The 19,988-nt window shown below is 41.0% G+C and overlaps 1 long non-coding RNA gene across 1 annotated transcript; it reads right to left on the minus strand.

The window, feature by feature from the left end:
• Window positions 1-1,209: 1,209 nt before the first annotated feature.
• LOC116792660 lies at window positions 1,210-2,494 on the minus strand. Its single transcript, XR_004359218.1, has 3 exons — window positions 2,400-2,494; window positions 2,125-2,239; window positions 1,210-1,304 (listed from the first exon to the last, which is right to left on the minus strand). It is a non-coding gene; the product is annotated as an uncharacterized LOC116792660 (long non-coding RNA).
• Between the last annotated feature and the right edge of the window lie 17,494 nt (window positions 2,495-19,988).

Genomic DNA, 19,988 nt, shown 5'->3' on the forward strand with positions numbered 1-19,988 from the left:
CTTCCTACATGGTTATGTGATACTAAAGACATTTAAGCTTACTTAAAGCAGCATTTCAAATTCATTACTGTCACCGACTTTATAAAATTAATTAAAATTAATGAATCTTAAGAGAAGAACACCTTTGAGAATTAGGTAAAAAGTCCGCTTGTTTGTATTGATGCTGTGTGATGTGCCTATATCTTACATATGTGGGATAAGTACACTCATTATTTTAAACCAGTTCCTGATCTTTTACAAATTTTCCCAAATTGGTGGAATTCTTTCTGATGTGTTGGTTACTCTTTGCCCTTTTAATGAGAAAAGTGTTTTCCCACAAGGGGGAGTAAATTACAGGAGGCCAAGCCTTTAATAAGATGATACAAGCAGAGAGAGAGGAGTTAGAAAAAGATCATAAACTTTCCCTACTTGTTCTTTCCAAGTGGTGTTACCACTACAGCTCTCTTCCTTAGGAAAAAAAAATAAATTCAACAGTTTCTTCAACAGTAGGCAAAGAAACACATAAATGTCAAAAAAACCTATCCCCCAATGATTCCAAGGTGTTGACTGAGAAAGAAGGAAGCTTTTAACTACTCTGGCACAGCAGTGACTTTCAGTGCTCAAGGTTTGGAGGTGGCAAGGCTGGGTGGGATAAAGGTGCAAAAGATGTTTTTGCTGCCCTTTCTCCCCAGTAAACAGCTCTGTGCCTCACTGGAAATAAATGGAATTTTCCTTCTTACCAAACAAAAGAACAAAATCAAGTCCACTCACTTCACTTCTGGAAATAACAGCAAACAGCCTTCAGATGTAAAATTCCATCTTTGCTTCCATGATGTGTTCATTTTGGAACAGCAACACTCTAAAATGAGAGCACAGGCACACCTTGGTTCAGTCTCCAGGACAGCAAGGCACTCAGACAGAAAAGTGGGACTAAAAATGCTTGAACAAAATACATATCAGAGACCAAGGAGTCAGTTCACAAAAAATTAAGAGATGGCTTGTATTTGCATATAAACTATTTGTGAGCAGTGTACCTTTCACAGAAGAGACAGAACACAGAATAATATCCAGAAAGATTCCCAGTGGAAAAATATGTTGAGGTTTTTTCTAGTCCTTGGAGCCTCATTGTTCTTTAATTTCCTGTATATTCTACATTTTCTGCAGCGTGCTTAAAATACAAAACAGAAAAAAAAATGCAACCAGAGAATTCTTTTATCCTCGACACCTTATGGCAGTTTGTGGTCAGAAACTCTTACCTTTAATGCCCTGATGGTTTTCCCCAACACAAATTAAGCCCCAGGGACAGCTCAGGAAACAAACTGTGCCTGCAGATTTCCAAAGAAAGGGAAGTAACCTTTCAGCACATACAGTCAGCCCATGTAGGGAACAGGGAGGGGAAAATACCTAAAAAACTTCATAGAAACACCCAATATACCCTTACCCTGTTCTCCCATTAAACTGAATACTTTGAGAGGGAAAACAATAATTTCCCTCAATTCAGATGCAACTGCTGGTCTCATCTCTTCTTGAGAGCTCCCCCAGGAACTGCAGGCTTCTATCCTAAAGTTTGGGCATCTGTTTTTTGGGGGGGTTTTTTGCCCCCTCTCACCCCCCATCCTGCCAGAACTTCCCTTTTTTCAGTTTGCACCCACTGCCCTCTCAGACTCTGACTGTGCTCCTCGGCAAAAAGCTCAGCTCAGTCCTCCTGGTGCCCTCCCCACACCAAAGAGCCCGGTTTAGTCCTCCTGGTGCCCTCCTCACAGCAAAGAGCTCGGCTCAGTCCTCCTGGTGCCCTCCCCACACCAAAGACCCCGGCTCAGTCCTCCTGGTGCCCTCCCCACAGCAACCAGGGGCTGTTCCCGTGCCCCCCCTCCCTGTCCGTGCTCTCTGCACGTTTCCCAGGGGTGCAGAACACGGGCAGTGCACCTGGGCAGGCCCTTCTGTGCTGGGCTGTCCCTGCACATCCCGTTCTCCTCCCCAAGGTCGTCCCAGCCGGGGGATCCTCGCCCACCTGAGGGGGAAGCACCTGTTTGTGCTGCTCCTCCCAGCCGGGCGGTCACAGCGAGTCGCTGCTCCCTGGAGGAGCCTCCCCTCCTTCGCTCTTATTTGGGAAAAGATCAAGCACTGTGTTGAAAACAGACCTACCTTTTTGTCATGTCAAAAAGCAGAGCTCCTTGATGACACCAACTAATTTCTCAAAGACCTAAGAATTTCACACGTGCAGAGCAGAGTTCAGTCCAGGCAGAGTTGCTCCACTCATCTGAGGAAAGAGAGTAAAAATGCACTGTTTTAACAACCAGCTGGATCAGACTCCTTAGAAGTATATTTACATTTAAATTTTCTTTATTAAGTTTTTAGAATATATTTTTATATATGTTGAGATATATTAATACATGTATATAATGAAATATCTACTTTACCATAGTTTGGAAAGGAATGAGTCCCAAATGCCATCAAACTCTTGTTCCATACAGCATTTCTTCTTGCAGCAGCCTGGTTACAGCTCACAGGTCAGTGACCTGCTTCTCATTTCTTTTTCCTAAGGGCATTAAACACTGTCAGGGCCTGAAAAGCTTCAGGTGACCAGCAGCCCACTGTACAAATGTAGAGTTAAACTCAGCAGTCCTTTCTCAGGGTGAACACAGCATCTTAATAAATGAACCAGTTCTCAGTATCAGCAGCTACTGAAGAGCTCCCAACACCAGAAGTGAAGACTGCTGAGGAATGCTAATGATAAAACCCATGGAATAGAGCATTAAGGGGAAATAGTAAGTTCCCTTTATTTAGCAGTTTAACTGAAGGTGATACAGGAGCACACAGCAGAAAAGGTCATTAAACGAAAGTGGTGAAGCCATTTTGCAGGTTTACCTCTTTTCTAGGGCGTTTTACCAGATGATCATAACAGGAGACAGTGACAAATGCGTTCCAGCTGAGATAAGATATGTAGGTCATGCTGACTTTGCAACATTATAAACCACTATTGGGGATAACACAGCTTCTCTGTGAGGTAATTTACCTTCTTTGGATGAAAAGATAAATGTGAATTAACAGGGAAGAGTCTGAAACATCTGAGCTGTGCTATTGATCTACTAAAGACCTAGATAAGTCACAGAGAAACTAATGCTTGCTTTGCTTGAGAGTAGTGATGGATGGGAGAGCAGATTTAGCAGCTAAGGGGCTATCACTGTCAACAAAGCCTTAGCACTAATTTTTTTTGTTTAATTATCCTGAAGTAGTAGGGAAATATGTCCCATAGCAGCAGTAAGCAGAAGTGATCTTTTACTCATGACATTATGGACTGTAAACAAAAATATTAAATGAAACAAAAATACTCAGTGCTTCAAATGTGTTCAACAAAAACACATCTGTTCCTGATGAGCCAAATGTGGGTTTAATAATTATTTAGCTGTAGGACTGAGTTTTCTTTTCCTGTGTGTTTGACACCACTTTGGCACCACATTTGGTGATTTCAAAACAATTAGAGAGCCATGACCACCGTGGTCTTTTTAATTCAACTAGCAAACACTGGGGAGAATACAACTGCTTTCTGCACCAGGCTTTCTGCTTCACTTCTAATAATTTGTTTTATGCATATGATCTAGGTACAGCAAATATATTTCTTCTACGTAAAGAATGGTGTAAAACTAATGCTATGATGACACTTCTGGTTTTGCAGCAAGATCTTTACCCATCTACCTATCCTAACCAAACTCTTGTTCCTCGTGAAACAGAACAGAGATCGTAAGTTCAAGCAAAAGGACTGAGTTCTTACTTAGGAAAGTGAATGGTGATGATTTTAGCAGAGAATCTAAATGTTTATGGGTATAAAAGTTCTGTTTGTAAAAGGTTTTAAAAGAAGTTGTATCTATTTTCTCAGATTTCTACATGTGAGCTGCCCCTCAAAATAACAAGCTTCATTTGTAGTTTTTAATTTGGAAGCAAAGATTTCATTCCTACAAGATACCACCAAACACAATCCCAAAGAGTTCAGTTTAACTTTAGTGAATAATTAAAAAGCTGAGGAGCTCCAAAGGGGAGCTCAGCAAAGTGCAGAAAACTGGGAAGAAAGATGCCATTGGCAAACAACAGAGTATTAAACAAACTAATCTGTAACCATAACCTTAAGCCAACCAGTGGAAAGGGCAACTGAAGGGCAATAACAGAAAACAAACATCAGTCCCAGAAAGGGCTGAGAGCAACGTGAAAGTCGTTCTGCTGCCTGCATCCATCTCTCACCCTGGCACTTCCCCCTGCCCGGCAGCCTCGGCAGAGCCCCGTCATGAGCCCCAGGCTGGTGGAGGCTCTGCTTCCCTGCCCCACATGGGGATGTGTCTGGAGGAGTCCTGGGGCATGTTTAGTAAAATCCCTGTTGTTTTATTCAAGAGCTTTTAGAGAGGAGAAGAGCACACAGCAGTTACCGATACATTTCGGTGCTGATAAAACAGAAATTTTGTGCTCCGACAAAAATTCAACAGTGAAATGGTGAATTGCCTCTGTATTGCTGTGGACCAGACAAAGCCCACAGATTCCTGTGTGAAGCATTCCCAGTCCCTCACCTTTCATCCTGGTTCACTTTTTGGGGCCCTGCATGCCAGGTGTGTCCCAAGGGCACACCGATGTGTGGCACTGCATAGCTGGGGGATCACAGCACAGCTGTGGCTGCAGACAGGCAGGGAGAGGCTTTTTTCAGTGGCTGTGGCTCCGTGCCACCCTCCCTGCTGCTCTGCACACCTGGGATCTGCTGCCCAAAAGTAGGGCTCACCCAGTCCTGAGAGCTGCCTTTGCCCTGCACCTCACAGCTGCTCTCTCACTAGTCTCTTCCCTCTGCTCTCACTTGGAGCAGCACTCGGATGGTCACTCATCTGTGCAGGAACCTTTGGCAGCTTTTCCCTAAAGCAGCGTGTGCTCTTGCTCAGCACTTGCTCTGGCAGCACCAAGGGGACCCAAAAATGCCCAGTGTTTCCCTAAGCCAGGGCTGACACACAGTTCACTCATCTGCCCTCCCTCAAATTGTCATAATTATATTCACAGCATCACAGAGTGGGTTAGGTTGGAAGGGAGCACAGTGGGTCATCTGGTCCAAGCTCCCTGCTCAGGCAGGGTCATCCCAGAGCACATGGCACAGGATTGCATGCAGATATCCCATGTACTCTATTCCTAACTTTGACCTCCACAGTGTCCTTCAGAGATGAGGAAGTGCCTGTGCCACACTGCAGGCACCTGCCTGCTCAGGGTTGGACTGGCACAGTCTTACCCACAGGCTCTGCTGTGCATCAGTCCCTGTGTCTGCTTCAAAGTGCTCATGTAAGCCAAGCTCACTGTTAGTACCAAGATGATCCCAGAGCAGGTACAGAGGCACCAGCTGATTCTGTTTTCAGAGCTACTGCAGGAAAGCATCTCCATGTCTCCACTGAGATGAGGGAGAAAGTCCTCTCATTTCACTGAGAAAATTTCAGGTCATCATATAGAACTTTTAACATAAAAAAGACAAGATTATGGAAGGATTTCCACTCATAAACAAAATTTGCTTCCCCTGTGATATCTTAGGACAAGTTTCTAACTTGAAATCAGAAAACTGCACATACATGTACAGTAACTACAGAGTTTGGCTCTGTGCTTATGCCCTGCAAAATAAGGAACCTAGTTCTGAAATAAACAGTTGCACTGAAATTATATTTCTAGACTTCAGAAATCAAACCTAATCTAATTTGCTCCAGCTGGACACCACCTGCAGAGTACTGTTTAAGTACTCTGAACATTACGCACTTATCTTTTAAATATTGATAATGCCATTTTTCATTTATGTGACATGAAGTCCCACAGGGAATAATTATGCTAATAAACCTTAATGATTCTTGCAAATAAATGATCAAACAAAATTGCTACTGTTGATTTATATTAATGGATGCCTTTAGGAGGAGATTTGTCAGGATGTGCTGCTTCTTGAATCCCAATTCATCTTATTTAGCAGAAGAATGTACATAGTTTGTAAAACAGATTAAGTGTTTAAAATATAATGTGTTCATGCAGTTTCTGGAGTTCATAATGTTCAGGCACTATTATCCTGCCTTATGGCAAATCTGCATTAAATGGCTTCTTTGTATACAACTTTTGTCAGTCCTTTTCCCCCCCCTCCTTTTGTCCCTTGTGGCTAAAAATGTCCTCCTTTGGAAGATCTCTAACTTAACCTTTCTGTCACTCATTCAACAATCACTTGGCTGCCCTAACAGAAGAACACTGCTGTTGAACAACTTTAGTTTCACTGTGACGAGTCTAGAAACATTCTTGGTGCTTTAATAAGGACACATCACCTGAAGCTGGTGACCTACAGCATTTTATAGGATATGTGGAGATGAGCAGTTTTACTCTTCTTCCACTGTCGGATATGCTGGAAATTCTCACTCCCAACCACCCACTTTTGAAATTCTAACCAAGTTCATTTGGAAAACATCTTACATGGGCTTGCCTTTTAGATAACATGTATGTTTGAAAGCAATACCAATGTGCTTCTTTTACTCCTGAATATAGGCAAGACATAATTTAAAAGTATCACAGGAGAGGAAGCTAAGGAAATAAGAGGAGAAGGAACTTTGAGTTTATGAATTTAAACTACAGTGGTGCTAGAAGAAGAGAATAAGCACACACTTTGTCTATCAGCAAAACACACAGACACAAGTGCAAGGTGGTGGTGGATCGGGGTTAGAACCAGGCAGGGAGCTAAGCAGAAGTGTGCTTGCTCTGCCTCTGCAATGCTCTGTGCCCAGTGTGAGAGTTGTACAAGTTGCCTTAATTCTTTGCTTTAAAAACTTTGTTAAACTGATGGACTCCAGCGGGATAACAGCAGAAGGAAGGCATGGTGTGTTTTTGCCTTTGAGGTAAATAATATGGTTAAGTAATTTGCTGAGACTTCCACCCACACAGAGTTTTTCAGGTTGGTTTTTTTTCACTTTTTCCCTCCTCCTGCTTGTCCAAAAGTGCAGTTTCAAAGAAGAGCTAAGCAGCCCACTATGCAAACATTTTCTTTTTCTTGCAATGATACCGCATTGCATGACATTGCATCCACAACAGGTTGGCATTTCAAAGTGTTGTCGTTAATAGATTTTACTAACTGAATAATACAATCCTGAAATCCAGCTGAAACGTGGCACTAATTCACTCCATGCACAAGGAAACCAATAACTGCAGCACAGAGATGAAGGTCTCTAATAATGCTCTAGAAAGAACAGGTGGTTTGAATTATTTCTTCAAAGAGGAACATTGCTCAAAAGCCCATGAGGTAAAGCTTTTCCTTTGCAAAGGTGGGGCTAATCTTGCAGACCCTGAAAGCAATGCAAGTTTAAAGCACTGAAGGGCTGCATTATTCAGATTAATTTTCTTACCTCAGGTTTGTCAATTCCACTTTAAATGTTGCTATGAAAGTCTTTCTTCTGTGATTCAGAATCACAACCCTGCAGTTATGGAGTTTGCCAGGCCTGTATTTCTGTTAAACAATAAGAAAATTTAGTCTCATTCTGTTCATTCCTTGCAAGTGGATTCTTTAATAGCTCTCCAAACAACTAGCAGGGGAACATTTTCGAATAGGTAATTATTTGTAGGTGACAAAAGCAAAGAGACTTTGAGCAATTAGTAGGACTGGACACAGACTGAGGATTAAATGACCTGCATTCTGTCTTTTAATTTGCTGCATGGCATCCAGAAAACTATTTTGTCTCACTGCCTTTTTGCATGCCTGCAGCAATGCTTGTTGTTACTTACACAGGAGGTGCTCCACAGGGATTAGCACATCAGACCTGTGCTGCACCTGAATGAGAACATCCTCACCTCCTCAAGGCCATCACTGTGCCATCAGCACTCACACCTCCCCAGAAATCATTGCCATCAGCATCTCTGCTCGTTGCCAATCACACAGCAGTACTGGTCTCACGCTCTGACTGAAACAAGTTCTAGGAACAGGTGATGGCCCATTTTCCCCAGAGGTGCCTGGGACAGTTTGGGCTCTCAGGGACACTCAGAGCAACATGATTCCAGCCACAGAGAGCTGTGCTGCAAATCAGGAGCCTTAGTCCTACCTCCACCCCCCTGTGCCTACATTTTTCTGACAATAAAATGGGACTCAGCCTCGTACAGTTCAGTGTACAGAGCACACAGCCCTTGCAGATGTGTGTGTGTAACCTCTACTGACTTCCAACACTGAGGGAGTGCTGATGTGACATGGTGAGGAGTGACCAGGAGCTGAGTAAAAAGCCTCAATTGTGACTTCGAGTCAACAGGATTTTGCCACTTGCCTAAACAGGGTCATGGTCTCACTCCCCTTTTATGCATGTCACTTCTGGCTTAAACAAGAAAACAAAAAAATTACTCCCCCAATATTATGTTTTGCTTTAGCTTATAAATAACAGTTTCCTGACCCCATATCTATTTACACATATACTGAAGAGATACAACTGCAGGTTAAGAACCTCATTTCAGTATTTTCAGAGGAGTTATCTCTACCCTCTTTCTTGTCTCTGTTACCTGTTTGGTATTTTTTTCTCATCCCACAGGTGTTTGTTCTCCTAAGTATTCTTTTGGGTACTCCTACTTCCTGGCTTTCATTTTTCTCTTTTGTGAAGCATTTTTCAGGCCTTGCCTCATTTCATTGACATGTATTATTACTCCTGTTCCTCTCCCTGGGGTGACTCCTCTGTCAGTGGATTTGGAAAGACATCTCTCCTCAGATTTCTCCAGGATCCAAGACTGGGATCTGATTTCTGCAGACAGAAGAAGCAAAAAGTGTGACTAACACAAAATCTGTGTTAAATGAGAATTTTGTATTGCTCCTCCAACACAGAAACTTTTCACTGCTTGGATTTGTTTGGCCACGGGTGCTTGATCTGAGATAATTTCTGTAGTGATCACTTATAACCTCAGAAAAGCATTTGAGGTCTAGCAGAGTAAATTCCCTAAATCATTTTGTCTCTTGTGTGCTGCCATTTCTACTATTGATTTTTTTCTTCCACCTTGGAATGGTGCTAAAACCTTCTCTCTACCAGTTGCATGGGGAAAGCAATCACTCCTAGAGTGCCTCACCTCTTCTTTCCAGGTTGTTTTAACATGTTATTTATCTATTTCAAATCCAGTCACTTCTTATTCTCACACCATCTGGCCAGAAATGTCTGCTTTTATATACTGTAGATGTTTTAACTTAAGATACTTGATCCTTAACAGTTAGATCAAGCAGTTTAGTTAAAATTTATTTATAATTTATTTACACTTAGATAATGAAATATCCACTTAGACCTTTTTTATGCATGTAAATAGAGATGCCAAATGGATGTCACTATCAATTTGCTAGGAATTCATACACGTTCCCTAGTGTTTATACAGTGGGATTAATTCTGGTTTAATACTCACTCGTTTTTATCCTGTGTGTTCTAAATAATTAATGTGTATTGATTATGACTTACAAGTACCACTGCACCAGGACTCTTCACCGGCAGCTGCATAAAACAAAGTTACAATTATCTAGACTGCAAGATTCACTTTCTAAATATTCTCCTCTTTTTAAAACTGGCTTGAAAAAACAGTTCATTCTTACCTACTGATTATGCAAAACGAAAGTACCTGTTTCCTGAGGGAATGAACATTTGTATTTTATATCTTCCTTAGAATGTCAATATTTTGCTATTTGATATTTGAAAAACTGATTCTCTCTGCCTTCCAGGCAGTGAATACCCACCTTGCCTGGCTCCCCAGCTGGCTCAGCAACTCATGGCAAAGCATCCTGTTACTCTGCACACAGCCTGGGATGGGAAAGGCATCCAAGGCACTCCAGACCCAAGGGGTAGAAGGGAGTCCCCTGGCACAAATCCTTCTCTGGACGCTTTGACCTTGAAGACACAAGCCTGAGTCCTTGTAGCAGCTTGTCCCCAGCTGAAAGCAAGGAAACAAACAACCAGCAGTATTCAAACTGTGCCTTCAAAATGGGATGTGGAAATGTAGACTATAAAGGAGATACATCTTAAATAACATGGAATTCTAAGCAGCCTTAGTTGTAGCAGTAGTCTTAATTGTAGAAGATCCACCCTCCATGCCCTCAGCTGCATCAGATGGAGAATTTTTCTCCTTTTCCTCAAGAAGCAGTGAAAAAAAACTGAGCTGTTTTTCATCCCCACGTGTATGAAGCCCTCCCTAAATAATAATTTTCTCGCCAGTCCCAGTCAGTGCTAAATGAATGTTAATGTTATATATAAAGGCTCTACTAAGATGTATTTTATTTTAGATTTGAAAAGTTTAAACTGATCTGCTTAAACCCAGAAATAAATCCTACACATTTGTTGACACTTATTTTCTAAATAATATTGCCAAAAATGTATAAGTCAGCAATAAAATAGGCAGAGTTTACAAGCAAATGATATAATAATAATGCTAAACATAAGCTTAGTCATGTCATACTGTAAGGCAAAGCTCTGTAGTGAACTCATAATGAGGGATGGCAGAAACATTAAAAATAGAAAAGAATAACAATACCAGTACACAACAAATACTAAGCCACATGTTTTTGTGTCATCTCTACCTACCACCAAAAGGTGTTTACTCTGAATTCTTTTTATGCTCTGCAGATTTTATTTATACAAAATTTTGAAGCTGTTCTAGTTGGTAATCTTTTAAGTGTAAGAAGAGGCAGCAATTAAGATGCTTAAACATAAAGCCATGGAATAACATGACATTTATGACATGCACCCAAGCTTTTCTGCAGGTCTCTTTCAGGTATTTTTTTTATTGTTGATACCCTGCAAACAGTGACATTTTTAAAATAGGTCAAGTAAGTTTTAAGCTTAATAAATTAGAGAATTAACATATTTGTAGCATTCCATAAACGTTGTTCAAGTGTAGGAGCTGTCTCTCATACTTTGTTCAGGCCTGGCAAAGGAGAGGTATCCCCAGAGCACATTTTTGGAGTGAAAGCCACACTGTATAAACACTGATTTACCAAGAGACAGAAAGGGAAAATGAGCTTTTGCAGCTGTTTGCATCAGACTGTGTCCAGCCCTGGGAGAGGATCCTGGCCTGGGGAGGGCTCTGCTGGTGACACAAACCAGAACCTGAAACGGTGCATCCACAGCAGAACCACACTGCTGGACACCACCCTCTGCACCTCAGCTGTGACTCCAGGTTGTGGGATGACCTGGTCTCACACTTGGTAATAACCTGCTTTTCCACCAGTGACATCACCTGCCTTTACAGGCCCCTGTCCTTCATGGACCTGGGAGCAGAGGCCTGCACTGATTTCAGCTGTCTGAATGCAGGTCTGCATGAAGATGACCACAGTGACTCTCTTCATACACACTATACTTTAAAACTCATCTTTTAAAAGTGGACTGTTAAAAGACACCAAAACAAACCCTAGGTTCTGGCTGAATCTAAGTTTGCTGTACCCTGCTCTTCCTTTAACACAAGTGCCTTGTTTCCCTGGACAAGTTTCTGTGTGACTCACCATCTCCTTCAGCCTCACATTCATGAATGCACCAAGGCCATTGAATATTTATCAGATTTTGGTCATTTTTTTTTCTGAAAGATTTGCATTTAAATAAATAACAACAAAAGAGAGAGCTGAAAAGAGTCTTCCAGAACTCCCCCACATCACCTCTTTCAACTTTTGTACCATCACTGCAAGTCATTGTCTACCAAATCTTCCCAGGCAGACAGAGAATATATTACTGTTGCAAAAACCAAGATGCAGTTTAGGAACAATAACTGCATGCTATGACATGAGTTTACAACATGCATATTGTTATGATACTTGTAGTTTTTTATTGCTATTATTAAAACATCTACAATATTTGCTTAGTCCTTCATTAAAACTAATGTTGAATTTGCTGTTTATAACTCTTTTGTTATTTTATTTGATTTCTTTTCCTGGAAGATGCTCTACTGGAAAATGTGAATTTATCTTCCTTTAGTTCATTTAAAATTAGCTTCCTCAGCATAATCTTCTTCTATCCTCTCCCTGGGTGATAGCCACTCTTCACACAAGAGAGTCTTCTGGCAGCATTCCCTCCTCTTTTTGGTGCAAATGCCACCAATGAGGACCTACCACTCTTTTTGGTGCCAACAGAACTGAGATGTTTGTGCTGGACTGGCTCCAGCAAGGGTGAAAATCAGAGCTTCTGCATGTTCCTGCAGGCAGCAAGAAAGAAGCAGCAAGATCTCGCCTGCCTACTCTTTGTACAGCCTCTCCCTTTCCCACAGGCACCCCTGCAGCACCAAACATCCACAGGGCAGAAGATCAGAAATGTGGAGGCTTGTGCTGCCAAAGGAAATGGCTGCTCAGGACACACACAGTTGTGGGGAAAAGCTCTGAATCTGTTTTCCCTTCACCCCCCACTCAGTAACACAGAGAAAGGGAAGATAAAAGTGAAGGGGGAAAAAATTATTAAAAAAAAAAAAAAAGAGCTGCTCTGAGAGCTTGAAGCTGCTTCTGAGGGTCTGCAGAACAGAGCCAACCTCTGCTAAACTAACTTCAGAGCAACAACTGAGCTCATCCTCCTGTCCCCAGCACTACCCAAATTCCACAAAGAAGAGAACAGGAGCAACCCAAGCTCCTTTCTCCCCTGCCTATGTCTCACCTGAGGAAACCTGCAGCAGGAAAAAGGCAGCACCAGAAGATGAACCAGAGGCATTTGGGTGTGCCACACCTCATACCAAGTCACACTTGAAACTGATGGTTTCAAGGGCAGGTTTTTCTTTTGTAAGGAATTTTTTGGCCTTGTTACTGTGATGTGTTCAGAGGTTCAAGGACAGAGAAGCAATGACTCAGAATGCCAAAGCTGGGGGATGAGCTATCTGTAAGGACCAGCAATCCCTTCCCTTTGCTAGAGGTTTGTTGGTCATTATACTGGTCCCACTAACACTAAAGTGCACTGCAAGAATATTAAATGTCTTTTTAGTACTGGTGTTCTATGCTGGCAATTGCAGTAGTTACAGAATATTACAAAACCACAGAGAAAGGCTGGATCCTCCATTTCCAAGGGGGCACCATGAGGAAATTCAGCAGCTTCCAGACCATCACACTGCATCCATTCAGGTGGTGAGAGCCAATGCTGAGAGTGTTCACTCTGTATGTTTACTAGAATTAATCTGTACCTTTCTAAACTCAGAGTAATTTCCTGTCCTGAGGAATAGTGTCTTCTCATTCTAAATCCTCTTTAACGATCACGCCTACCCCATTCCACTGAGACTGTTCACAGGGAAGAGCCTCTAATCTATTTAGCTTCACGGAGGGTTTCTCTCTGACACGTGCTTTCCTAATAGACCATTTATCAGGATGAAGGGTGATCCCTAGAGAGTGCAGACAGCAGGACTGGCCTAGCCTGAGTGACAATCTGTCCAGCAGAGATTGACTTTAATGAAGCACAGAATAAACAGGAAGATTAAGAGAGTGCAAAAATCAGTGACAAGTTTTGAGTCCACCTGGGCAGCTTACTGTGCAGCACAGATCTGTCATTGAGTTATAAATGTTATATATCTGGTTGCTAAGGATCAACTATAGCACACAAATCCTGCACACATTACAAGAGAAAGCTTTCCCCTTGATTCTCACCCTTGAGAGAGGGTACCTGCTTTAAACCCAGAAACACAAGTAGAGGGTGGGCTGGACTCTGGTGGTTGTCTGGTCTGACTCCCTGCTCAGAGTTGGGCCAGTTTCCAGCATGTTGCTCAGGGCCTTTCCAAGTAATTAATTTTCAGTTGACAAGCTTTTGTAGATATTCATCACAGAGTTTCTTCTTTCTCTGCAACAGAAATGTAGTGACAGTGTGGCTACATTATATGGGATCCATCTCACCAAAGTGCAGATTGCAGCATCTCCCCAAGTCCTGTTACTGCCAATGGACAGAAAGCAGGTGTGGCTGCCAGTCAGAAACATCCACCTCAGGGTGAGATCTTGTCAGCAGCTCTCTGCCTGGCTGCTAATGGAAAAAGATCAGCTCAGACACAGACATCTTTGGACAATGACTTTCAGCCACAAACATCAGGCATATAGCCCTGAGGTACAGCCAAGGCTCATTCTTCATTGTGACTGGTGCAACTCCTGCGCCAGACATCTCTCCATCTTCACACTCATTTCTTTCTATCTGTACTCAGATAGAAATTCATCGATGGAGGCTGAGGCTACTGAATGGAGGGAAGTTTTTCACCCAGTGATAATGAGCCTCAAATGTAGAGAGGATCCTTGCAACACCTCACAGCTAGAAAAGCCTGATTACATCTATTAGCAGCAAGTAAGACTCATGTTAAATCTTCTTCCCCTGGATGACCTGCTGAATGTAAAGACACCACTTCGGTAAAGCAAAGAAACCAATCATTCTTTCTGCAGAATCTAGTGCTGAAGAGAACAAAGAATACTGGCAAGATACTGTACTCCAAAAAAAGTGAATTGGAGTTTTAGCTCTAGTTTCTAGAGCAGAATTAAGTCAGTATTAACTACTTTCAAATACTGTTGCTCATGCTGGTCAGACAAAGGACCAAAAACAAAGAGCAGAGGTTTCCAGATAGAAGAATATACACTCTTGCTGCCAAATTTCAGGAGCACCTGTAGTTTTTGACATAAAGTGGCTATGCAAAATCAGCTTTACAGATGCAGTTCTGGAGCTCACACTGTCCAGTTTATTTCCCTGTAAAAATCGTGGCTTTTGTGCCTCAGCATTCACATGACATCCAACCCAACAGCCAACGGCTGCTCCACTGGACAGACTTCTGTGTGTGTTTGTTTTCTTTAAAGCACCACACACTTCTGCCAGCACGAGAAATGCAGCTGGACGTGAAACAAGCAATACAAGAAGTGTAAGGTTGGATGTTCCAGGATTCCAACCTGCCCGTGCTGCAATTGTACACGGCCAACAGATGATGGCACCAAAATTCAGTCTGTACACAAACACTGCTCGGTAACTGACAGAGTGTTTGGACAAATAAATCAAACAATGTACTGAAATTCAGCTCATTTAACCTGTATAAAAGAGATATAACTAAGCAGAGGCTAGATTTCACCTTTTACAATTAACCATCACCTTTCTCCTGCTCCCTTTTCCCCCACATCTCAACAAAGGTTTTGCCTTTTGAAGTGAGCACGCTCAGAATTTGCCTTCTGAGGGATCCTGTGGACAGATATTCACGTTACTGCAGCCCTCCTACTCTCAGCCTTTGCTAATCTCGTGCTATATCCAGCAGTAAGCACGCTCTTAAAAGCCCAGGCTAAATACAGGATCAGGTGCACAATCAAGAACATGAAGCTCAAGAATGTACTTCCAAATGCATGAATAATTTGGCTGTTGGAAGCCACAAATGTACTGCCCCATCACTGATATCTCCATGAGTTCCTTCAATCTTTCTCAATTGCTCTGGTTAAAACACCATCAGTTTTGGCTAGCACTTGAAAAACCATCTGGTATATAAATATTCATAAATTAATTTATGAGAAATATAGTCTCCTTTCACTGCTCCTCAGGTAAACATCATGTGCAGTTTTAAAGAAGCAGGAGCAGTACAGTTTTAAAGTAGCAGGAGCTGTATATGTGATTCAAGATTTGATAACCTGATTAGTAATAGTATTTCTAATGCTTATTATACCTTCGAGCAGGAAGGAGGAAAGTGTTAAATAATTAAAACAAAGTACAACAAACACTTAGGTGGTTAACAATTTACTGGGTTTAGTTGTTGCAGAGGTTTAATGGAAGCTACATTGTTTAATCTATGAAAAGTGTTTTCTGTTTGCCATATGCTACAGAGCCTTCATTAAAACTGTAATTTATTATGGGAATGAGCCTCAAAAATATTGCATCCCAGCATCCTGTCCTGAAACCAATGGTCAGGTCAGCATTTTGTTCATGTATTAAGCTCTGACATGCCTCAAACAAGACAAAGAGGTCCATTAATTCTGAAAGGCCCAAACCCCAACAGCTACACTTGTTAGAAGTATAATTAGTAGGTTGAATTCTACAGTCCAGAATAATGCCAGTGGCTAAACAATTTTAGAGGGTAGAACTCGCTGGTATTTCACAACGAGTATTTAAACCTAAAAAATACTACAAAGTCTAATTATGGAATATAAAGAGTAAACCTTTTTTGACACCTAACACATTCATATGTTCCTGTTGCCAAAATGACTGCACTGAAATTTGAAAGCTTAAAACTGCATCTTCTGTGTTCACAGATCACCGTGAAAGCAATTTCTATAACCTGTCCATTTATTCCTTCAAGCTCATTCATTTACTGATAGGACTGTCATTTTTTGACAGACAGTAATGAAGGTATTAATAGCTGGTTTATCCTGCTTTGTACATTTGATATACCTTTCCTCATTAAAGAATATTTTGACACATTATAACAAGACAACATTATTCTTTATGGTTGATGCACAGGTAGCATCTTTATACTAGGATGTGCCTGCTAAAAAAGAGCAAACATTTTTATTATTAGAAACTGTTTACTCTCTGCTTTTAAGGTATGTCAGGAAAAGGCTTTAGATGGGACATCAGAATCTTGCTATTCAAATATGCAAAAATGACTGAGTTTTACACCATCGAAAAGAATAATGAGATTCAAAACCTACCTTCATTCTTCATGCAAAGTATGTTGTAGGTATTTTTTTTTTTGGTAACTGAAGTTATCTGTACTGTTCCAAAGTAAATCTTCTGCTCTATGTGACTGATGGTTCTCCCTGTACTTTGAGTATTACAACTTGGTCACTTGCTCAGGAAAGGCCTTGTAAATGAAAACATGGGGTTAATTTTAGCAAGTTGTTTATTCTCCATATTTCAGACTTTGATCCAATAAAATCCTTCCTTTCTCCAACCTTTCACTGCCAATTTCTTACAGGACTTTTTGATAACTATGTAAGAAAAAAGTATACTATATTTATACCATGTACACTGGGTTGTATTTCTGCGTGCAGCTGTAGGAGAAGTGACAAATGACAATAAGGGTTGGAATTAAAAGGCCAAAGTTGCACAGGTAACATAGCAGTGTGTAATTCCTGGTTCCCTAAGTAACTAAAATAAAAAGTCAGGGTAGACTAGAAGAGGTTTGGTTCAGATGAATATTTTACATCTTTTCTTTACATTACTGTTTTTTCTCACAAGACATGGGCAGGGACACCTTCCATTAGACCAGGTTGCTCAAAGCTCCATCCAACCCGGCCTGTGGCAGTAGAAAATTTTGCATGGCTTGGACTGTTCAGCCACCCTCCCTGAGTGGGTGCTCGCTGTACCCGAGCTCTTTTGAGCTGACTCATGTGCAAATACAAGGCTGGCATCCCTGGATGCCACAACTGCCCGCACTGCAGATGAACCAAGGCAGATAAGACTGGTTCAATGGGCACCTCAGACGTCAGGTTAAAACACCCATTAACACATCCCATTTACACATAATTTGCAGAACAAAGGCCGTGGAAATTAGTCATCCCTGAAGCAATGCAATACCCACCCAATATATGGCTCACCCCTCCAGGAAAACAACTCAGCAAAGCCATGATTCCAGCTCATATAAATGAGAAGAGAGGGACCAGAGGGGCAGGGGAGGGGCCTGTGACCGGTAATAAACCACCAGAAGTATAAATGAAATGAGTTTCTCCAATCCTAAAACATCACTCGATGAGGGGATAGGGAAGTTAAAAATCCCAGGAGTTTCAAGAGGCCACACCTTACTGGCAACATAATAAAAAATGTCTTCTGTGTTAAAGAAAGGCAGGAGGATTATAGTGATGTATTTATCTTTGGGCATCTTTTTCTTCAAAACCAAAATACCAAGCTCTGTTCTTCTGGGACAAATGTATGTGTGTTCATGTATTTGTGTATTTTAGTAATTTATATAGAACTAATCCAGTGGTGTGATGAGAAATACACATTACATTTAAATGAGCAAAGGGAATAACAAAGAAAACAGATGAATCCCATTACAGGTGTCTGTGAGGAAGAGAATACTGATGTGAAGCTCCAGTCTGAGAATTTTAACAGCTGTCAACATTAAAATACCCCAGTGGGAATTAGAAGAGTGAAGCCTTTAACAATTCTTGCAGGTTACTGATGTTTGGCCTGTGCATTGACAGAGGGTTGAAATTAATGGAGCAAGATTTAAACTCAGTCAGTGGTTTAGGATAATTTTGTGTTCTGGAAAAACTCGTCTTCATCCAAAATGAATGCCTGTCTTCTACTAAGAGAAATCCTGTAAATGTAGCATTTTTAACATTCTGAGTGTTCAGACCAATAAATACAACTGGAGGACTTAAACTCAGCACAAGCAAAGTTTAAATTGTCAGCTACTGGCAGCTTGGTGTTCATTTGCTTCAGTTACAGTACTAGAAAGGTGAGTTGGGTTCAATAATAGGGCAAACAATAATGTTCTATGAACTTAATTTCTGTTAATTACAAAAAAGCCCGAGACCCTCCTTAAGAAAGAGATATTTGCCTTGTTTATAGAAATTCTCCCCACTACTATGAAACACGTTCTTACCTTCACACAAGTGCTCTCCAAAGTTCCAGAATTTTGGGCAAAGAACTATGTGGCTTTCTGTAACACTCAAACAGAAAATAAACATTACAGAATCCAAACTACATTAGGATTTGGCTTTCAAAATTCAGAGATGCTTGGATTTTAATGCTTGGTTAACTTACTTCAGCATTTGAAACTCTAGATGAGATTCTCAAAACTTCTGAAAATAATGGACAGTTCAGATTGGGAGTTTCCATCTGCTCTGGCAGCAAAGAATTTGCTTTCTAGTCATCTGGTAAAAAGGATTCTGATATTCTGTTCTTCCATACATTGATGCATCCAGGTAATTTTAGATCAGTAAACAATTACAGGTTCTGCAAACCATTAGAATACTCACTTCAGAACTAAATGAATTCCTCTTATGCTCACTTGTCCTTAAAAGAAAAACTATAGAAATTAAAGTAATTTAAAAAGTATTTTAAAACAGAAGATATTGTGTTTGTAAGAGAAGGAAGGAGCAGCTTTAGCTTTCCATGCCAAAGGTATAAACTGCTCCACTGGTAGAGTCAAGCCTGTTAATTGTCATTTCGAAGGTTATTTCACAACAATTGCAAAAGCAAGGCAATAGAGGGAATGTCCAAAACACACATCCAGAACCACGTTAAGAAACTGAGTATTTACGTCATACAAATGAATGGTAACTTGAACACAGACACAAAAAAAATCCCATATTTGAATCCAGAAATATTAGTGTTGTAAACTGGTATTTAAAAGTCAGCATTTTTAAAATATCATAGAACTTTTGTGAAATAACATGTCCTTCCAACTGTCAACCATCTAGTGAGCAAGAAAGACTGGGTCCAAGAGAGGTTCTTTTCGTAGAGGCTGCCACCTTTTGCAATGAAATCTAAACTATGGTTAAAAGCAGTTTTTTAGCTAACTACAAGGCAACACAATAGTATTAGGCTAAGCCTGCAGACCTCCAGGGATTATTAACCTTTTGCTAGTAAATTTAAACTTTAAATTCATTTACTGCAGACCGAGGAAAGCAGAAAAGAAAGCATTGGGTTGAAGATCTTAAGTGAATAGAGCACTACCTAATTTCGTAAATGAGTCAAGCCTATGTAATGACTGGAGCACAGGGAGCACGTGCTACTCATCCCAAAGTTGTCTGAAAGGGAGGTAAAAGCTGCATCTTGCAGCACTAACTCATCACCTGCCACGGGGAGATCTCCATAAGCTCAGACTGCAGGGGATGGGTTGCAGTGTGTACTTCTGCTGCAGAAAGGAGGCAGCTACAAGCATATCTGAAAGGGAAAGGACCTGGCTGTAATTAGGGAATAAGTGCCCATCAGAGGCTTTTAAAATTTGATTTGGATACCAAATTACATCTTATTTCTCTTTCCTTAACAAACAACAACAAAAAGCTTATGATCTAAAATAAGCTTCTTTAAAACTTAGTACAGCAGCTATTACTCAGCAGCTATATTGTACTATCACCCTGAAAACACCACCCAATGAGGTCTTGTTGTACTTGTCCTACA

The sequence above is a fragment of the Chiroxiphia lanceolata genome, chromosome 12 (genome assembly GCF_009829145.1).
Source record: "Chiroxiphia lanceolata isolate bChiLan1 chromosome 12, bChiLan1.pri, whole genome shotgun sequence".
Classification (NCBI taxonomy): Eukaryota; Metazoa; Chordata; class Aves; order Passeriformes; family Pipridae; genus Chiroxiphia; species Chiroxiphia lanceolata.